This window comes from Falco biarmicus, chromosome 2 (assembly GCF_023638135.1).
Source record: "Falco biarmicus isolate bFalBia1 chromosome 2, bFalBia1.pri, whole genome shotgun sequence".
NCBI classification, from domain to species: Eukaryota; Metazoa; Chordata; class Aves; order Falconiformes; family Falconidae; genus Falco; species Falco biarmicus.
Window position 1 is genome coordinate 29,197,318 of NC_079289.1, and position 17,200 is coordinate 29,214,517.

At 41.9% G+C, this 17,200-nt stretch overlaps 1 protein-coding gene across 1 annotated transcript in view; it reads right to left on the minus strand.

The window, feature by feature from the left end:
* Positions 1-13,551: 13,551 nt before the first annotated feature.
* The window catches only part of FOXO1 (forkhead box O1), a 66,746-nt gene continuing 63,097 nt past the window's right edge, over positions 13,552-17,200 (minus strand). Inside the window, 1 exon segment of the mRNA XM_056329362.1 lies at positions 13,552-17,157. The gene's annotated coding sequence lies outside the window, so the exon portion shown is untranslated.

Genomic DNA, 17,200 nt, shown 5'->3' on the forward strand with positions numbered 1-17,200 from the left:
CATCAAGCAACTGTCTTAAGGGATGCTCCATAGGCAGAGAATCCCCTCAGGCATCCATGACTGACAGATCATGGGCCATGATTTGATAGCAAACTTGCAGTGTGGCACTTTGGCCAAAACACAGACATAGACTTTGGCTGTTTGAACAGACCTGTGCTAAATCTATTGTGGGAAGCATATGACTACTACTGGTACAGCGTACCCAGCTCTGATGTGAAGGGGAACACTGGAAATCAGAGAGGCACTCAAAGAATGACCAAAGCGTTTTAAAATGTGCCTTATGAACATTCCAGCCAATCATTCCAATCCATTCCTCGACTAAGATTAAGAGATAAAACCACAGCACGTTACCAGGGAACAGAAATTCACCCGCTTTATCAGAAAATACAAGGATGAGATCCAAAGGCTGAAGGCAGAGGTTAGGCAACTGGTGCAGCATCTTCAGCAGGGTTGGTTACTTTGCACTCCCTTTACAGCCAACAGACAAAAATAGGGTGTTAGAGGATGCAGTTCACCTTAACTCATTTTAGATGTCTAACTTTGGATCAGATACATCAGACCCCAAAAGCACCTATATCTCTCCAAGGACCAGAGGGAGAATCCAGCGTGGAGGGAAACAAGCTTGAATGTAGGTATCTCTTTTGTAGAAAACTGAAGTTGGGAGTGAGATAACCTACCTAGCCTAACTGGGAGTCAGATTTACTTTTGACAGCACTGTTATGACATACCAAGAGGCAGAGTAGGTTTTCCTTCAGCAATGGCATCTTAATCAGGGTCAAAAGGTGCACTGCTGTTGTGACAAGTCCTGTGACCTGCATTATGCAGATGGTCAGGCAGCACTGTTGCAGTGCTTCCTTCTGCCCTTCCATCAATCTACACTTGGCTAAATTTCTTGCAAGGCAGCTTGAATTCTTCACCCGAGCAACGAATTCCATTTAATTACACCATCAGTCTTTGTTCAACGCCTATTGTCATGCAACAATGGCTATGCTATGCAGGCTTAAATAAAAGTTGTATGTGTGCTTGTGTACACACACAGAAAAAAATGTGTATAACACGAGTGTATGTATACACACACACAGTTTTTACATGTATGCCTGGATCTCAATCAGCAATGAGCAAGCCAGAGATACCTGTTCACTCCAGTGCACTTGAATTGAGGCTGTTGGTGCCCTTCTTCACCAAGCAGCCCCTTGCTTTAGAACAGTAGCAGTCTCCACCCAGACACTTGCGGTGGTAAAGGGTCACCAGTTTGCCCACATACAGTATGAGAAAAATAGGAAAGGTTTGTTGATACTGTTTGTTGATCCCCTGTGAAGCAGCAATCATTTCCCTCAACCCAGAGAGGCAGGAGCATCAGCAGAAGCATATCAAAGACGACCATTTAAATTGTTTTGCAAGCACTGTCAGTTTAGGTTCAGTAATTAGACATAAGGTCTTGCCAGCATTCCTTCCTTGTTTGTCCATGCTCTGATAAAAACTGGTATTTTTAAAGAAGATACCTACAAAGGCCAGCCTAGCATCTCCAATAACAACGTTCACACCAGTTGCTTGTTTTTCTGCTCTTCAGGTCCCACTTTGGTGCAAGGCAGAGGCCAAATGAAAAGCAGGAGTTAGCTCAGCCAGTTCATGTCTTATGTTGCAACTTTGCAGGAGGGAACATTTCTTCTCGCTACTGTAAATCAGGGAGAATAATTCCCTCATCTCTGGCTGGGGTGGAGCCGCCACAGAATTGCACACCTTTGCTTTCTGAAACCCAGCCAAGGGCTATTACAGTTCCATGTGTGACCAAGTGTGACCGAGAAGCAAACAATCAGCTTAACCTGTCCATGCTAGCTTGGGTCTGGGACTCCCACTGTCCTGGCAGCCCTAGGAACAACGATAATAAAGCAATGGGAAAAGAAATAGAAAGTTATTTTCAAACTATCCAGTGAAATATGTTCTTCAGTGCAGCACATAGGTCAGATTCGTTGGGTCGCCGTTACACCAAACAAGAACAGCTGCCCAGCAAGAATCCAATCCACTGACAAATGCTTGAGCTGCCACAGGGAGAGAGGATAGTGTTACTAAGAAAGGTTGCTCAGAACAGAGGACATCTGGTCATTTTCTGTAGTACCAGGTGACCGGGAAAAAAAAGTAGTTTAATGTAAGCTGAGGAGTTTTTCAGGCACTTTTTTCCCTCCTATGTTTGCTCTGAGCCCAAAACTCCAAGTTAGCTCAAACACCTGCTCTGTTTATCAGCTCAGGTCCTTGGAAATGCCTGGGAGTGGCCAAAGGGCTCCTTCCATTCTCCTGTGCATGGCTTTTGTACACATAACCCTCTTCCCTACTGTGCGCATGAAGGTGAGAGGGAAGCCCTAGCCTAACCAAGGAAGCAGCCTCAGTAGGAACAACATACAGGCATACGTAAGTATTTTCATCTGAAGAACTCAAAATATTTAAAGGCTGTCATTAACTAAGCTCCTGAAGTCTCCTGTGGAATAGGTAGGTAGCCACATGGCTTTGGGGTATGGTACAGAAGCTCTGGAGTCATTTGTTCTTTTTTTTTTTTTAACTTTTACCAGCCCATATTAGTTGAGTGTGATGGCTAGAAGCTGAACGAATGCTGAAGCTGAGACCTTAAAACTGGAACACACTTGTGGATTTAGCAGCTTAAATTTTCCAACAAATGCAGTTTTATAGCATGAAGTTTCCGAAGCTGAACATCTCAGACCTAAAGACATTGGGCTTAACCTATGCTTAAAGGTCCCTCAGCACCTGATAGACTTCACAGCTGCTGAGTTTTATTGCTAGAACCAGACAGTTCAAACTGAGGACATCAGCCAGTTTAATAAAAGCACAGCAAAATATCTCAACAGTGACCTATTCCAAGTATCATGTGTTGTGGACATGTTCATGCCTTATCACAAAGTCACGTTTGAACAGGTTGTTAGATTGGAAACAGCAGCTTGCTACACCTGGTTATGGAGCACTTGCCCATTGCAAAGAGAAGCTGAATGCTCTGAAAGTGAAATGCACTGCACATCCAACACAGGCTCCAAAAAAATAACAATTTTTTTCACTGCACAGTCTAAAGATGGGATGGAGAAGGAGTAGCAGGAACAAAAACCCTGTCTTCTCCTCCAAACAGACGTTTTTTCTCCAAAAGAATTATGAGGAGCTGGGAGTAATTTCAAGCATTGGACTATGTATGGATTGTCTTATCTTGCACAGATTCATCCACATTTACAAGTAAAGGGCCACCTATAAATCCTTCTGTACTGTGGAGTACGCATATGTTGGTTTCTACTAGTTTCTCTAGGGGGTTAAACTGTGGACCAGAGCTGCCAGAGCGTGGGAGAAGGGGTGGAGAGAGCATGTCAATTGTCATAAATTCTCTCAAACAACGGGGAATGGGGTGGCTAGCACCATAAATGGGGCTAGACTCCTCAGACCAGCATTGGAAGAAGAAGCACTGGGGAGTTTCCATGCCAGAGGTAAGCTTAGACCCCAAGTCAGGCAGGGCTTACTGCATTCACTGGAAAATTTAAGCTGTTAAATCCACAACTGTCTTCCAGTTTTAAGGTTTAAGCAGTTCTTTAGCTTTTAGGCCGGACAATAATGCCTGGGTTTGTGTGTGCCTTGCTTTGGAGCAAATGCTGACCTAGTATAGCTCCATCTCTTAGCCACAGCTGCTCTTCTCCAACTTTGTAATTCCTAAGGCCTCTTTTATGGCAATTTATTTTTTGGCTGAATCAGCTCCCTGAGCCGGTTCCCTGAGCAGCTGCCTTGCATGGTCAGCAAAAGGGCCAGGACAAGTAGCTGGAGTCTCTAACGCTCTACAGTCACTAACATGTGGAGCCACAGACAGTGTTGGATTTGGCTGGAGCTGAAAGGTGTGTCAGCTGTTTCTTTTTGCAGGTGAGTGCCAGTTTGCACAGAACACTAATAGTCCCATCCCAAAACTCAGCACTTAGCTACATGAATCCCATTTCCAGTTTCCCTAAAGATGGGCAGAAAACCAGCCCCCTCCACAGCCTTGACAACAGGTCTTTGAGGAGTGCATGTGTCCACCATTTTCTTGAGACTGTCTACCTAGACACCGCAAATTCATCTGATTCACCTTGATCCTGTGAGCAAATAGATGATAGCTTAGAAGCTGATACAGCAAGCAAAGATGTATTTAGGAAAATCTGAAAACAGATTTGATGTCTTGGAAACAAAACCCAAGATACATCTCCACTTGTAGCCCTAGGGATTCAGGTAACATTTTGTCTTTCAAAGACAGTTTCATTTCTGAATAATCTCAGTTTCCATTGCCATCTGCCTCGTTTCAGTTCAGCTGGTATCACACTTGCACTAAGAATGGCTCTACCTGGTGTCAGGCTCTCCCAGCGACTGCCAATGTGCTCATTTTCATGGCTCACAGCTGATCAGCCATACAGATACCATTAATGACTCCTCCAGGAGCTGGGAGCCCATGGTTCCCAGCAGCCTGGTGGCCAAACACTCTCCATATGTAGTCTAAACTATTCATGTTATAAAGGACTGTCAATAAACTCCGTAATATTATACAGTTACTCATTCAGCTATGAATACCTCCATTAAGCTCATTGTTTTGGGTTACTTTATCAGCTTTGGCATAAAGAGCGTACAATGCCACACAGGACATACTGGCTGAGAAGCTGTTTTGCCTGGACACGTAAGGTTGCTCCCCAAGCAATTTTTGCTGGCTCTTTTCAAGACAGTAACTCTCAGACAAGGTCTATCTTGCCAAGCCACTGGTTTGAATGCCTGGTAACTCTCCCCAGCTTGCCCTGTCCTGCACTGACCAGTAACTGAGTCTGCTCTTTCCCATTACTTTCTCCACCTGGCCCCTACCTCTCCTCTCCAATCCCATTTCATTTACCTCCATAGCTTTCTTCAACTCATGCCCTTCTGCTTTTCTTTCCACTCAGCTTCTCTCTTGCTAACCACAACAAAATCAAAAATGAAAGGTTTGGATCATAACACTGTTTGCCAGCATGCCACTCAATCCATTTCTTTGTTTTCCCTTTTCCCACCCTGCTTCCCTTTTCTCAACAAAGACCATAAAGGCTGCAAATCAGAGATGATTTCCTGGAGCAGGTTTTTCCAGCACCCAGCCCAGTGGGGCCCCATTCGTCCATATACTATGCTGATAAGTAGCAGTACAAATCTCTCCAAAGAAGGGAGGACCATAGGAACAGGATTAAAAATAGGGGACCCAGAAGCCTAGCACCCCTTGATTTCCATCATCTGTCAAGGACTATGTTTATATCTGTGCTCCACATTATTGGATTTTTGACTGTGTCATACTAAAAGTCAACTATATCTCCACACAAGCCTAATAACCTAATAACTAAGATGTGCCTTGTTCACATGTATAGTTAAACATGTTTCAGAATTGTCTATAACCCAAAAGAGCATGAAGGAATAAAGATTATTTCTTTTTTAATTTAAATTTACTGATCAGAGCTGCGTTTTTCTTTTGTCTTGAGAAAAATAAGTCCAAAATCCCCTCCCTTCTCATTAAACCTGTTCTTATCAATATATCAGAATCCATGCTTATCTGAGCAATAAGCAAGTAATTTTCAAACATCATGAATGCATCAGGACCTTAAAAATCACACTTTTGAATCTTTAAAACAGTACTCCCCTAAAAAAAAATAAAAGTCCCCTAGAGTCCCCTTTTCAACAGATAGCGCTCACCCAAAGTAAACACAAATGCTGTCTTCCCATGGTTTCCAGCGCTGCTGAAGTTAGAGGCTGCTTTCGCAACTGCTGAGGACAATTTATTATGCCTGCACCACTAAAGCCTCTAAGAACCCGACCACACAGAATCGGAGACCATCCTACCTACTGCCTTTGATGAGTGTTTTTCCAACTGGATAAACTAAATCCTTAAAACGAAACCAGAAAATCAACACCATCGTGTGCCCTGCAAGGACCACTCCCTTCACGCAGCCATCAGCATGGAGGGCTCGGGGCTGCTGGTGGGCAGCTCCCAAGCACTTGCATTGCAGAAGCGACTTACCCAAGCTGAGCAGCCTGAACAGCTGGGGGCAGCCAGGGATTTGGCAGTGGGCTAGGCGAGCCTTCTTTTGCCAGGGCTCATGCTCTCCCCTTGCACCGTGGGTAGGAGTCACATTCCAGCAATTAGCACAGCAGCACCAGAAACACAGAGAGAGCAGGGCTGCCTGCCTGAGACCCCACGCCAGCAGCTCTGCCAGCTGGATTTCATCCCCTTGGCTGCCAGAAACAGCTTTGTATCATCACTCAGTTAACTAATGCGCAAAAGGCAACTGTAATGGTGGTATGCAATTGCGTCTTAACTTAGGGAATTATGAGGCCTTCCTCAGTCAAATTAGGAGGATGCACAGAAATGCAGTGAATATGGGAGCTGTCACGGCCAACTAGGTTGTGGGTTCCCTTTACATGGCCAAAGGTTCAAGAAGTCGTAACTTCTGCTTGATAGAAGTTACCACTTCTCCACAGAGCCGCAGTAACTGACTGTGTAAATACCAGCAAACCATTTCACAAGAGGAAAAAAAAAAAAGAAAAAAAGTTGATAAAAATCACCTCCAAATAAAGTTGATTCAGAGGGAGTAGGCTCACATGTTTTGCTTTGCATTTGCTATAGGCTCAGAGTGTCTGCACAGCTTTGGGAATGGGTGGGAGAAAGCTTCCTGGGTGGCAGAGAGCTTCCTGAAGCTCTCACAATGACCTCAACATACCTTAACGTTGCTAATGGCTAATGCAATCAAAGTCTAGTTCAGGACAAACTAGGAAACTTTGAGGAGAGACATAGCAGCCTTCAAAACCAGTTATACAAAACCATTGCTTACTATAAATCATCAGCTGCAAGCTTTTTCAGAAACAGGAATCTTTTCATCATGTTTGGGAAGTGCTTTCACACCTTGTGAACACTACTAATGAAAGTGAGCAAAAGAGAAGCTGCTAAATAATCACAGATGATGATATAAACAGGAAAGAGCTCTGGGTGCCCCGTCTTTAACATTGCACCCATGATTTGGGGGTCACTAAGCCATTGCCAAACCTATTGGCAAGGAGAAGGTGGGTGAGAAAAGACAAAGAGGGAATCGATCTGCTTGATAATAATGCCTAACCAGTGCTTTATAAAACACATGGTTCTCTATTATTCAATTTGAAATACATTAAAAAGCCCAGGTTTCAGTCAGTTGAAGTGCCAAACATTATGTTAATTTAAAAAACTTATAGGTTGCATTTATGGAGGTTTAGATATCTCCATTTTCTTTTAATAGTGGCAATTTAGAGAAAATAACCACTCGCTTTTGAAGGGGAACATACAGAGGTGACAGTTTTCTTAAAAATTCTTTTTGAATGTTTTGAGAAGAGTCAGCATAGATCAGACTTCACATTTCAAAGCTTTGCAAAGGAAGCAGCTTTGGACACAGATCTAAGGAAAGGCAGCTACGTTTGCAATGCATATGGTAGTCCATTAGCATTATATTTTCAACACTCGAGTGAAGTCTGTGATTTCCTGCATGTTGACTGGAGAGCTACAGCATAAATTCACTCTCACCCAGTATTTATAGCTGCTGGCATTCAAGACTGGGTTGTGATGTCTACTCAGTGTCTCTTCACATGAAGTCCTATAATGGGCTGTCACAGCTATAGGCAGGATAACAAGCCTTACCTTTCCTTCATGTTTAGGTCAGCATTTCTTGATCAGTTATGATGAGTTAACAAGCCTGGTGTCATTCTGTTAACATACAAAGGAAAGAGCTCAAACTAGATCCAGCAAGAAAATGCTGTTCTGTCCACCACTAGAGCTCCATTCTACATCATTAAAATATTTAGAAAGAGATAAAACTGCATATTTCACACACATTTCTCTTCTGGCTGACCTTATCTGTCAGCACTGGAGAAGTTGGTACCACTGACACATTACTACTACTAGACCAGTTCTGCTAGGCTCACTGTCCAGTACCAATGTTGACTGTCTTTGAAAGGCTTGCACATGCCTACATGAATTACTTTAACCCTTTATCTGCCAAAAAAAAAGAAAAGAAAAAAAAAAGTTAAAAAAAAAAGTAGTGCTTTAGTCATGGGTGGTGTAGAAGGGAGGCTGGGATTTGTAGCACATTATCTAATCCCTGCTCTAAGCACAGCCTCCACAGAGCTGCTAGGGAAAAGCTACTCGGGAAGAAGCGAGGGGTTTTTTTTCTCCCTGCTGTGTTTTCCTTGTGCATTTTTTTCTGCCCTAAAAGCTTACAAATCTAGGTAATCCAGGTACTTTGCACTTGTTACATCACAGTTTATTATGGTGAGAACGCAGCTGACACCTCCCAGTAAAAGATATCAAGAGTCCCAACACAGAGCCAACCAGTCCATGACCACAGAGAGACAACTGGAAAGGGACACACAGATGTTTGGAACCTCCTCACAGAAGGGTGTTGGGCAGCTCTTTCTGGCTGTACCTATTCCCAGCACAACTAAGAATCTGAAGATAACCCTTGTAAGGTCAGATCAAAGGTCCACTTATGCCAATGTCCAGTGCCCGATAGTGGTCAGCAGCGGATGTGCAGGAGGAAAGACCATAAGGAGTGGGTCATGGACTGAGTAATCCTTTCCCTGGTACATGCTCCAAGCTTCCAGCAACTGGCCATTTAGAGACTTCCTGAGCTAGACGCCACATCCGGGCCATTGTACTTAATAGCCACTGATGGACCTATTTTCTATTAATTTGTATAAACCTTTTTTGAATCCATTTATACTTTTGGCCTCCACAACATCCTGTGGCATTAAGTTCCAAATTTTAATTATGTACTGTGTGAAGAAGTACTTCCTCTTGTTTTAAACCTGTTGCCTGATCATTTCATTGGGTGCCCCCAGCTGTGTCACGAGAAATACTGATTAATCATTTCCTATTTGTCTTCTCCACAGTATTCACAATTTTACAAACCTCTATCACCTCACTCAGCTACAGCCATCCTCACTCATCCCTTCTTTTTAGCCTCTGCTCCTGGCTCTTTGTAGCCCTGCAATACCGCCTTTGAAAACCAAGCAGCATGCAATATTTACAATATAGGTGTATTTTGCATGTAAACAGTGGCACAACAGATGTTTCTCTTTCTCTTTTCCTACTCTTATTCCTGCTGTGTCTTTCTGTCCTCAGCTAATTGTGAGTCGAGACTTGTAAGAAATCCTTCCAATGACTCTAAGATCTTTCTCATGGTGGTAGGACCTTATCCAGAGTTCATTATGCAACCGTGCGCACTAGACTCATTTTTCCCTTCTCCACTGTTCAGTTCCACATTCATCAACACTTTATCGTATCTGCTGGTTTATCAGCTAGTCACAAAATAAGCTGAACCCCGTCTGCAGCTCTTGGCACAGCCTGACATTTTACTACCATGTATAACGGTGCACTCAGCAATTCAGTCATTGGCTGCTTCTGCTGGTTGTTGTTCAAACTCGTTGAACAGCACAGGTCCTTGAGGGAAGGCAATGGCAGCTTCCCTAGTCTGGAAAAGCCGAGTACTACTCGCACTCGGATGGCCAACCCTTTAGAGCAATGTAGGCACTGAGAGGACTTCCATTACATCCCAGTTGGCTCAGGAACTTAGATGAGGAAATTTCTCAAACCACTGATCACTTGTGTCCCCATGCTCACTGACTTCACCATACCTGTGAAGCACAGGTCCCTCCCTCCAGCAGGAACATGGCTGCTGTCTCCCTCATGTCACTGAGCCTGTGTTACACGTTCTGTGAAGTTACCCCACATGGAAGTCAAGCCTGGTTCCTATGATTGTACTAGCACCTCTTGCAAAGATCAGCATCGCCCTTTTTTTAACTTAATTTATCTGGCACTAAGTCCTACTTAAGCAATGGGTTTCCCAGCAGTCACATTGGAGTCCAGCATATTCAATATAATTACATCAAACATTATTATTCAATATTCTTTTTGGAGTCAGTATAGCCCCATCTGCCTGGCACGCTGCTCAGTCACCAGCAGGCTCTTGGCTTTCTGCACCTACCTCACCAGGACCACTGGGATGAAGACAGCCAGCTGTGCAAGAAGTCTGTAGGCAGGAGGGCCGCACTTCTTACTTTATGCTGAAAATAAACTTCCTGACACATGAGCTTACACCAGCAGAGTTTTCCTGTAGCAGAATGAGAAATCTGGCCTGCAGAAACCCTGCTCAGAAAACCCTGTGAAAGCCTTGCCTTGCAGACCAACAAGGCTCAGTGCGAGGGTTAAAGGACACCAGGGCAGGGTGGGAGAGGGCGAGTGGTGGAGCAGCTGCATGGCTCCAAGACAAACCTCTTTCCCAGGACTTCACCTGCCACCCCCAGGCTATTTTCAGTTTAGAATCCCCCTAGCAGGAGAGCCACAGGCTGATGAAACTTCCCACCTCAAAGGGCTCCTGGAGTCATCTCCTGGAGTGAATCACCTTTGGCTTTCAGGCTCATTTGGGTGTTAATTTGAGAGGCCCGTTGTATGGGCTAAGGGAGGAGGAGGCAAAAAACTTAACTTGGCACAGCTCAGAGGAGGCAAAGAGCTAACTTAGCACAGCTCAGCCACCAATGTTGGGGCTGAAAGGACACAGAGCCTTGCCTAGCCCGACTGCTCTGAGCAGGGTGGACAGATTTAAAAAAACAACCCCAACAGTAATGCTCCTGTCAAGTGCTGTATATCGATGGGGTGAAGGGGAAAGAAAGGGAGGAGCAGGAAGTGGTAACTTATTTGGGCTCCTGAGATGAAACTCCAGTTGCCACAAGGTTTCACAGCTCATCACTTGTTTTCACCTGGTCAGAAAGTCCCAAGCAACAGATCAGGCCAGGATACTGTGCTGTCTTAGCTGCTACTGGACACAACTTCAAAATCCAGCAGTAAATCTTTTTTTGCTACATTGAGCCCTTACCCCAGAGAAATCCAGCCTCCTTTACCCCTCAAAACAACGACTTGCCCTGCTTCATCATCGCAGAAATCAGCTTGTTATACCTGCAGAATTTCTCATCCCCCCCTCCCTTTCCAATGCATATACATGCACTTCTATAATGGCCTTTTCCATTAACGCCTGACTTCAGCAAAATTCAGGTCGACTGAATATTTCAGAAACTGTTTAGACATTCTTGCCACAGTTCCCCACGTCCCTGGAGACCCAGCAAAGCTCTTGTGCAAGTTGTCTGCTCAGGTGGTATCATCATAGGGCACTGAAGAGGAAATGTAACCACTTAGAAAGGCCTCTTCATTTAAAGATGGCATGAGCAACTATAGATGAGTACCTATCAAGGATATAAAATGTTGAGGCTCTAAGTTATGAATGAGTTCTTTGTCCAGTTCTCCACTCCAAAGCCCTATTATACCCACCAGAAGTTTCCTGCAGTGCTCCTCCAGTTGTAGTGCATGAAGACCTCATCCCTTTTCCCACCAACTCAGTGATAAACACCCACGCAAGAAGTTTACTTGCAAAAAATACATGCAAAATGTCTGATTGCCCGAGGGTCCGACGGCAAGCAGGAAAACATAAAATAAAATAAGATGGGGCGCTGTCCCTGCCTCCTCATTTTGGCTATCATTTTGGCACATGCCAGAACATTACCCCAAGGAAAACATCACCAGGTAATGAACAGGGATTTGCATACAGTTCCAGCAGCGGGCATGACCACAGGCACTGATCAGTGCAAGTTATTCCTTCTCAGGATCTTCACAAAACCCATCTTTGCACACCAGCTGCACAATAAATGGTCGCAACATCTAACACTATTTGTATTTTTAATTGGATTATCAACTGACATGACATAATACCTGATGCTATTTCTGCACAAAAACATGTTTATTACATCGATGCAGAACTGAGTCAGAGCACAAGGATGCTTTGAGGTTTCTGTGCTTGATCAGCAGATTCAAATCCCTTGTTGCCAGATTGGCATAAATTGCTAGCCGGCCCCTTCCCAAGAGACAAGCTTTGACTACCTCTCCTGACAGCAGTAACTAGCCATGTACCAGTTTGATGTACAACCTTTCCAACAATGGCTTCATGAACACCCAAAAGGAGTATCTTTTGATCTTACAACCCTCCCATTCCAGAAGTCAGGCTTTTCAAAATGCCAGTGAAGATATCCTCAGCTTCCCCTAATGTGCAAAACCCCTTCCAAAATGTACACTGTAGAGAAAAGGGTAAAGCTAAAATAAAGATGCAACTGCAAAGGACAAGGGGAAATTAATTTTTAAATATCTGTAAATGTTTCTGGGTTTATGTGCAACGCGTTCTTCCATGCTCTTTAGTTCTACCTCTGATCACTTTAAAATCAAACTGGCAATTTTGCCAGCAATTCATTTAAAGCCTGCACTCTGCCACCCCCCTCCCTCCCCACCTGCAGGCAAGCAGGGATCCGGGCCTCACAAACTACTGTGGCGTGGGTGTTATTGGCTGTCTGCTTTGGCAGCCTCTCCTTCTTTCTTCCAGCTCTGTTTTGAAACACAATCTAAATTTAAAAAGAAACAACCCTTAAGACATTCCGGCTCTCTCTACTCCCATCAGCACTCCTGCCGCCACGGTGCAAAGCACGGCTGCGAGAGGAGCAGCACCATGCAGGTTGGCCTATAGCACCTAAACGTTGGGCAACGAAAAAACTCTTACCCTGAGGAAAAAGTATGTACTTCAGGAAGGCAGGAGGGGCAGAGGCAGGCAAGAGGCAAAAATGAAGGTAAAAAGGGCCAAGAGGACTTTGTCATTTCGACAGGGGGAGCGGAAGGAAGAGAAAAATGTCCTTCCAGAGCCGGCTCTCTCCCACATTTAATAGCATTAGGAGCTAACATGTAATTTGGACTAAAAGACTAATTCTTTCCTGCGGTTTGATGGATGTTAACGTCCTTTTTTTTTTTTTCCTTCTTTAACAATGCATTACATAACATTCTGATACACTAATTACCATCTCATGTCATAGCAATTTTATTAAGAGCTTATACTTACAAATCCCCATTCTGAATGGATTTCAGGACTTTTTTTTTTGTAATTTTCTCTGAACTAGGCTTGTTTGAAGCACTGGCAACACGGTCCGATGCTGCCTAATGCAGCTTCCAGTAACAAAGCGTCTCTACACAAAGATCTCTCACGAGCCCTAAGAGTCAGGCATGGATTCTTCTTGCGTTTAGTCCCAAAGACTTGTAAACAAGTTACTTTTAGCACACACTGTTGTGACAAAACACTGGTAACACAGCCCTATTAGGTTCCTGTACCTGCCACAGTTCCAATTCCAGAAGCAATGCCAAGAGAGAGAAATCCCTTTATACCCAGTAATGGAAAATTTGTTGAGTATTCTGCAGTTAGTGTTTGCTCATTCATATGGTATCATCTTGCCAGGCAAGACTTGGTACCATGAGGTATTTTTCTGTATAAAATTGCTAATGCCATCAGGATTGTCCAAATGGGATCATCATCATTAAAAAGATTACGCGGTAAGGAAAGTGATTACGACAACGTCTGAGTAGAAGGATTACTAATCACAAGTAGAATCCTGGTACAAATCTCATTTTCTGTATACAAGAAAGGACACAAAACCTTTTAAACATTATTTATATACATTTATGGCTTTATACAACAAACTGTCAGGGATTGTTCTCGTGTGTCTGTAGAAGTACATCAGGCACTTTTTCTGAAAATATCCACGTATGAATTTTAATTCTGCAATGTGACTAAGTCAGAGCAGTGAAGCGTTGAAGAGCTGTCACACCACTCGCAAATAGAACTAGCAGTATGTACATGCCAATCTCTCACGATATTGCTGGTTTGTGGAACACTCTCAAAAAGGAGGCCAGTTTTAATGCAGAGTAATTTGCTTTTTGCTTGCATAAACCATGATGCATTTTACATTATGATTACCAAAATAATAATGAGAATACCTTATTTAAAATCAGTCATAAATTAAGGATCCTAGCAATTTCATAATGAAAATAGGAATTTCAAATCAGTAAAAAAATAAAAAAGTACTAACATATATCCAGTGGTTTAACAAGTGCAAATTTTAGACTGTTTTATAATTGGTCCAATTTTAACTTCTCTTCTTAGGGATGCTCTGTTGACTTAAGCCAATAATAAGCAATATGACTTTTGCTTATAGGTGTAGGCAAATTGTCAGTTTATCAAAGCAGAGCTTTCCAATTAATGCATCTACTACCTAAACATATATCATATAGCTATATTATGGAAACAATACATCTTTATATTTAAAATATCTGAACAGCTCTATAATACAATAAACTTTTAATAACAGTACAAACCAGAGAAAGGTCAAAAACAAGGCTGCATAGGTAAGATCATCTGCACAATTCACAAACCAATCATTTACAACAATTCTGACAAACTAAGTTACTCCAGAAACTTGGTACTTTTACTGAAAAAGGATTTATTACTAGAGGTCACATAATGTTTGCTTTCAAGGCAGACAGCATTCCCCTTCACCGGACTTCACAGTATTCCAGAATTACAATTTCAAAATATTAGAATGGCACCACAAAAACAAAAACAAAAAAAAAAACAACCAAAAAAAGAAGAAAATGAATGTGACCACACAGCCCAAACCTCTGATTATCTACAACTGCCTTCTCATAATAATTATAAGGGGCTTCCTACAGACTGTTGTAATTAAGGAACGGCTACATTTATGTCATTCATAGTTATAAAAGGAAATGAAGAAAATATCTGTATACCGGAAGTTATACAGTAGCAGTAAATAATAAACAGGAGGTATATTATTAAATGTAGCATGTTCAGCTGCAACCCCGTGGAGTATAGCATTAAGTACTGTTTTCTTTGCATGCAGAGGTGAATTTTACAACTGCTTTGGTCTATGCATATAAGTGCTTGTTTGGGAGCAAACATTTTTGCACATGCAACAGAAAGAAAAAAAACCTGTATGTGAGCCCTCCACTTGCTCCACTGCCAGGATTTACCATCACGTTCCAGAGACTATGAATTTGATGGTAAAGATGCTACTAGAGAGATTTGCCTGTAAAAGCAGGTGGCTTCACTGAGATTTCAGCACTAAGAACATTTCATTTTACTCAACAGAATTTCAAAGACTGATTTTACGCTGGAGGAGATTCCATATCACAGGATAGCTTAACATCAGCCTCTGGAACTGCTGACAACCATAACAGGACAAAAGTAGGACCAGCTGCAATTAGTAGTGATTTAAGCCCAACAGGGAGCTACATGCTAGCACACCAATAAATATGTTGCAGAGCCTTAAGAAAGTCACAACAGGATCATTAAATATATGGCTTGTTACTAAACTTCGTTTTCTTGGCACATCCCATTTCTTTCTCCACCACATGCCATCACTACAGGGAAGATAATTTTCAATTAGAACGTTTTCCAGTTGTGGGCTATGTAGACAAAAGAAAATTCAGTGGAAAAATACTTATTTCTCCCCTTCTTCACAACACCAGCCCTAGCACAAAAGCTGTTCATCCTGTCAGTGCATAAAAGAGCTCCACGGATTTCTATAGCACAAATGATGTGTGAAAGTGAAAAGACAGGTGGGACCTGTTATCCATACATCCATGAAAACTGCATCGTGCGATTATGAAAAATCAGAAATCATTTATCCAAGACCCAATCTGAAAATGCTCAGTCATGGCATTAGTTGTCAGTGTACTTACTCCAACAACAGCAAGTTTTTCCACAGGAACAAGCCCTCTGTTGATAATGTTCTCCCCTACTGTAAAGCTGATGTATTTGTATAACTTTGTCACTTACTTTATCTTTCTTAATTAAAAAAAAAAAAGTAATGTTTTGTCCTGCAATAAGGTGTCACAGAAGTTTTAGCCACCCACCCTAGAAGAAGCACTTCTGCCTCGTCAAACGTACTGCGTTACAAAAGAAACACTGACAAACCCCAGAACTAGTGCTACTTAGGACAAATGGCAATTTTTTCATTAATTTTAGTAAGATTATCAACATCCTCCAAAGGTCTTGCTCTTGAGTGCACAAACATTATGAGACCTCCATGAAATAAATATAAATGTGAAGCATTGTACAAGCATCTAACAATGAATACTTAACACTTTGTGGTAGTCAGAGTTAAAATGATAGTAGAAGCAGATGACATTTCTAAAAATGCATATATAAAACTGATTAAATATTTCCTAAACATAAAGTTGTCTATATTTATACATCACACAACAAAAAAAGGGACAGAAATGTTTTGTATTCAAGATCCTTATTAAGCTTTTTCTTTATTAGCACTCCCAAGTGCTAGGGAAATTTATAAAAACATGTACTTAATCCAGTTAAAATACTGTACAAAATGAAGAGTTTATGAATGCTGCCAGATCTCAGATATTTTTTTTTTTTTAAAGTTGACTATGTAACAAAAGTAGACTTTAATTATAAGAAAAATAGCTTGGAAAGTATTCCAAAAATTTTCTTAAGTCCAACAATAAAGTCATTAGTCTGACAATGAAATCCAGATATATTCTTGCATAAATTTACAGGAATACAGGTAACTTATCAAATGACATTTAATCTACTGTTTGCTTTGAATAGTCAGTGAGTTTAGTAGGATCGTATTTAACAGGCTATTCTGTTCCCATATGAAATGTGTGGCAATTTTGAGTAAAATAATGCAGTTCGTACTGCTGCAAGGCAAGTCCACAGTTATCTCAATTCATCAAAACACAGGTAACATCAACAAAGGTTAAACTTACTTAGGGCATGAGATCATCACAGTATTCTTACAAAAGTTTATAAACTTTTCTTGGACCAAAACAGATAGTCTTAAAAAACAATTATTCTTCTACAGATCATACTGTACAAAACCAAAAGCACAATATGATGTAAGTAAGAGTCTTTGCTGTGATTATATGGTGTAGTGAATTTGGCACTTCAGAGTAATGAAATTTCCAATGGCACAGTTCTTATCTACAGCAGCACATAACCTGCAAACCTTGGGCAAACATCCTGTACAGGAAAATACTCTGTCTGCTGCCAACTCTGACGAAAGGAAGAAAAAAGAAAAAAAAAAAAAAAAAAAAAGACCCAAAAAAAAGCTAGTGCATGCGCATAGCTTTGTCAAGAAAATTAAAAAGGAAGGTGAAGGACATCTTTGTACTGCTTTTCTCAGTTCCTGCTGTCAGACAAGTCTGGAGAATATAACCGTAGCCTAGGAAGGGAAGAAAAAACAACAAAAAGAACAAATTAACATT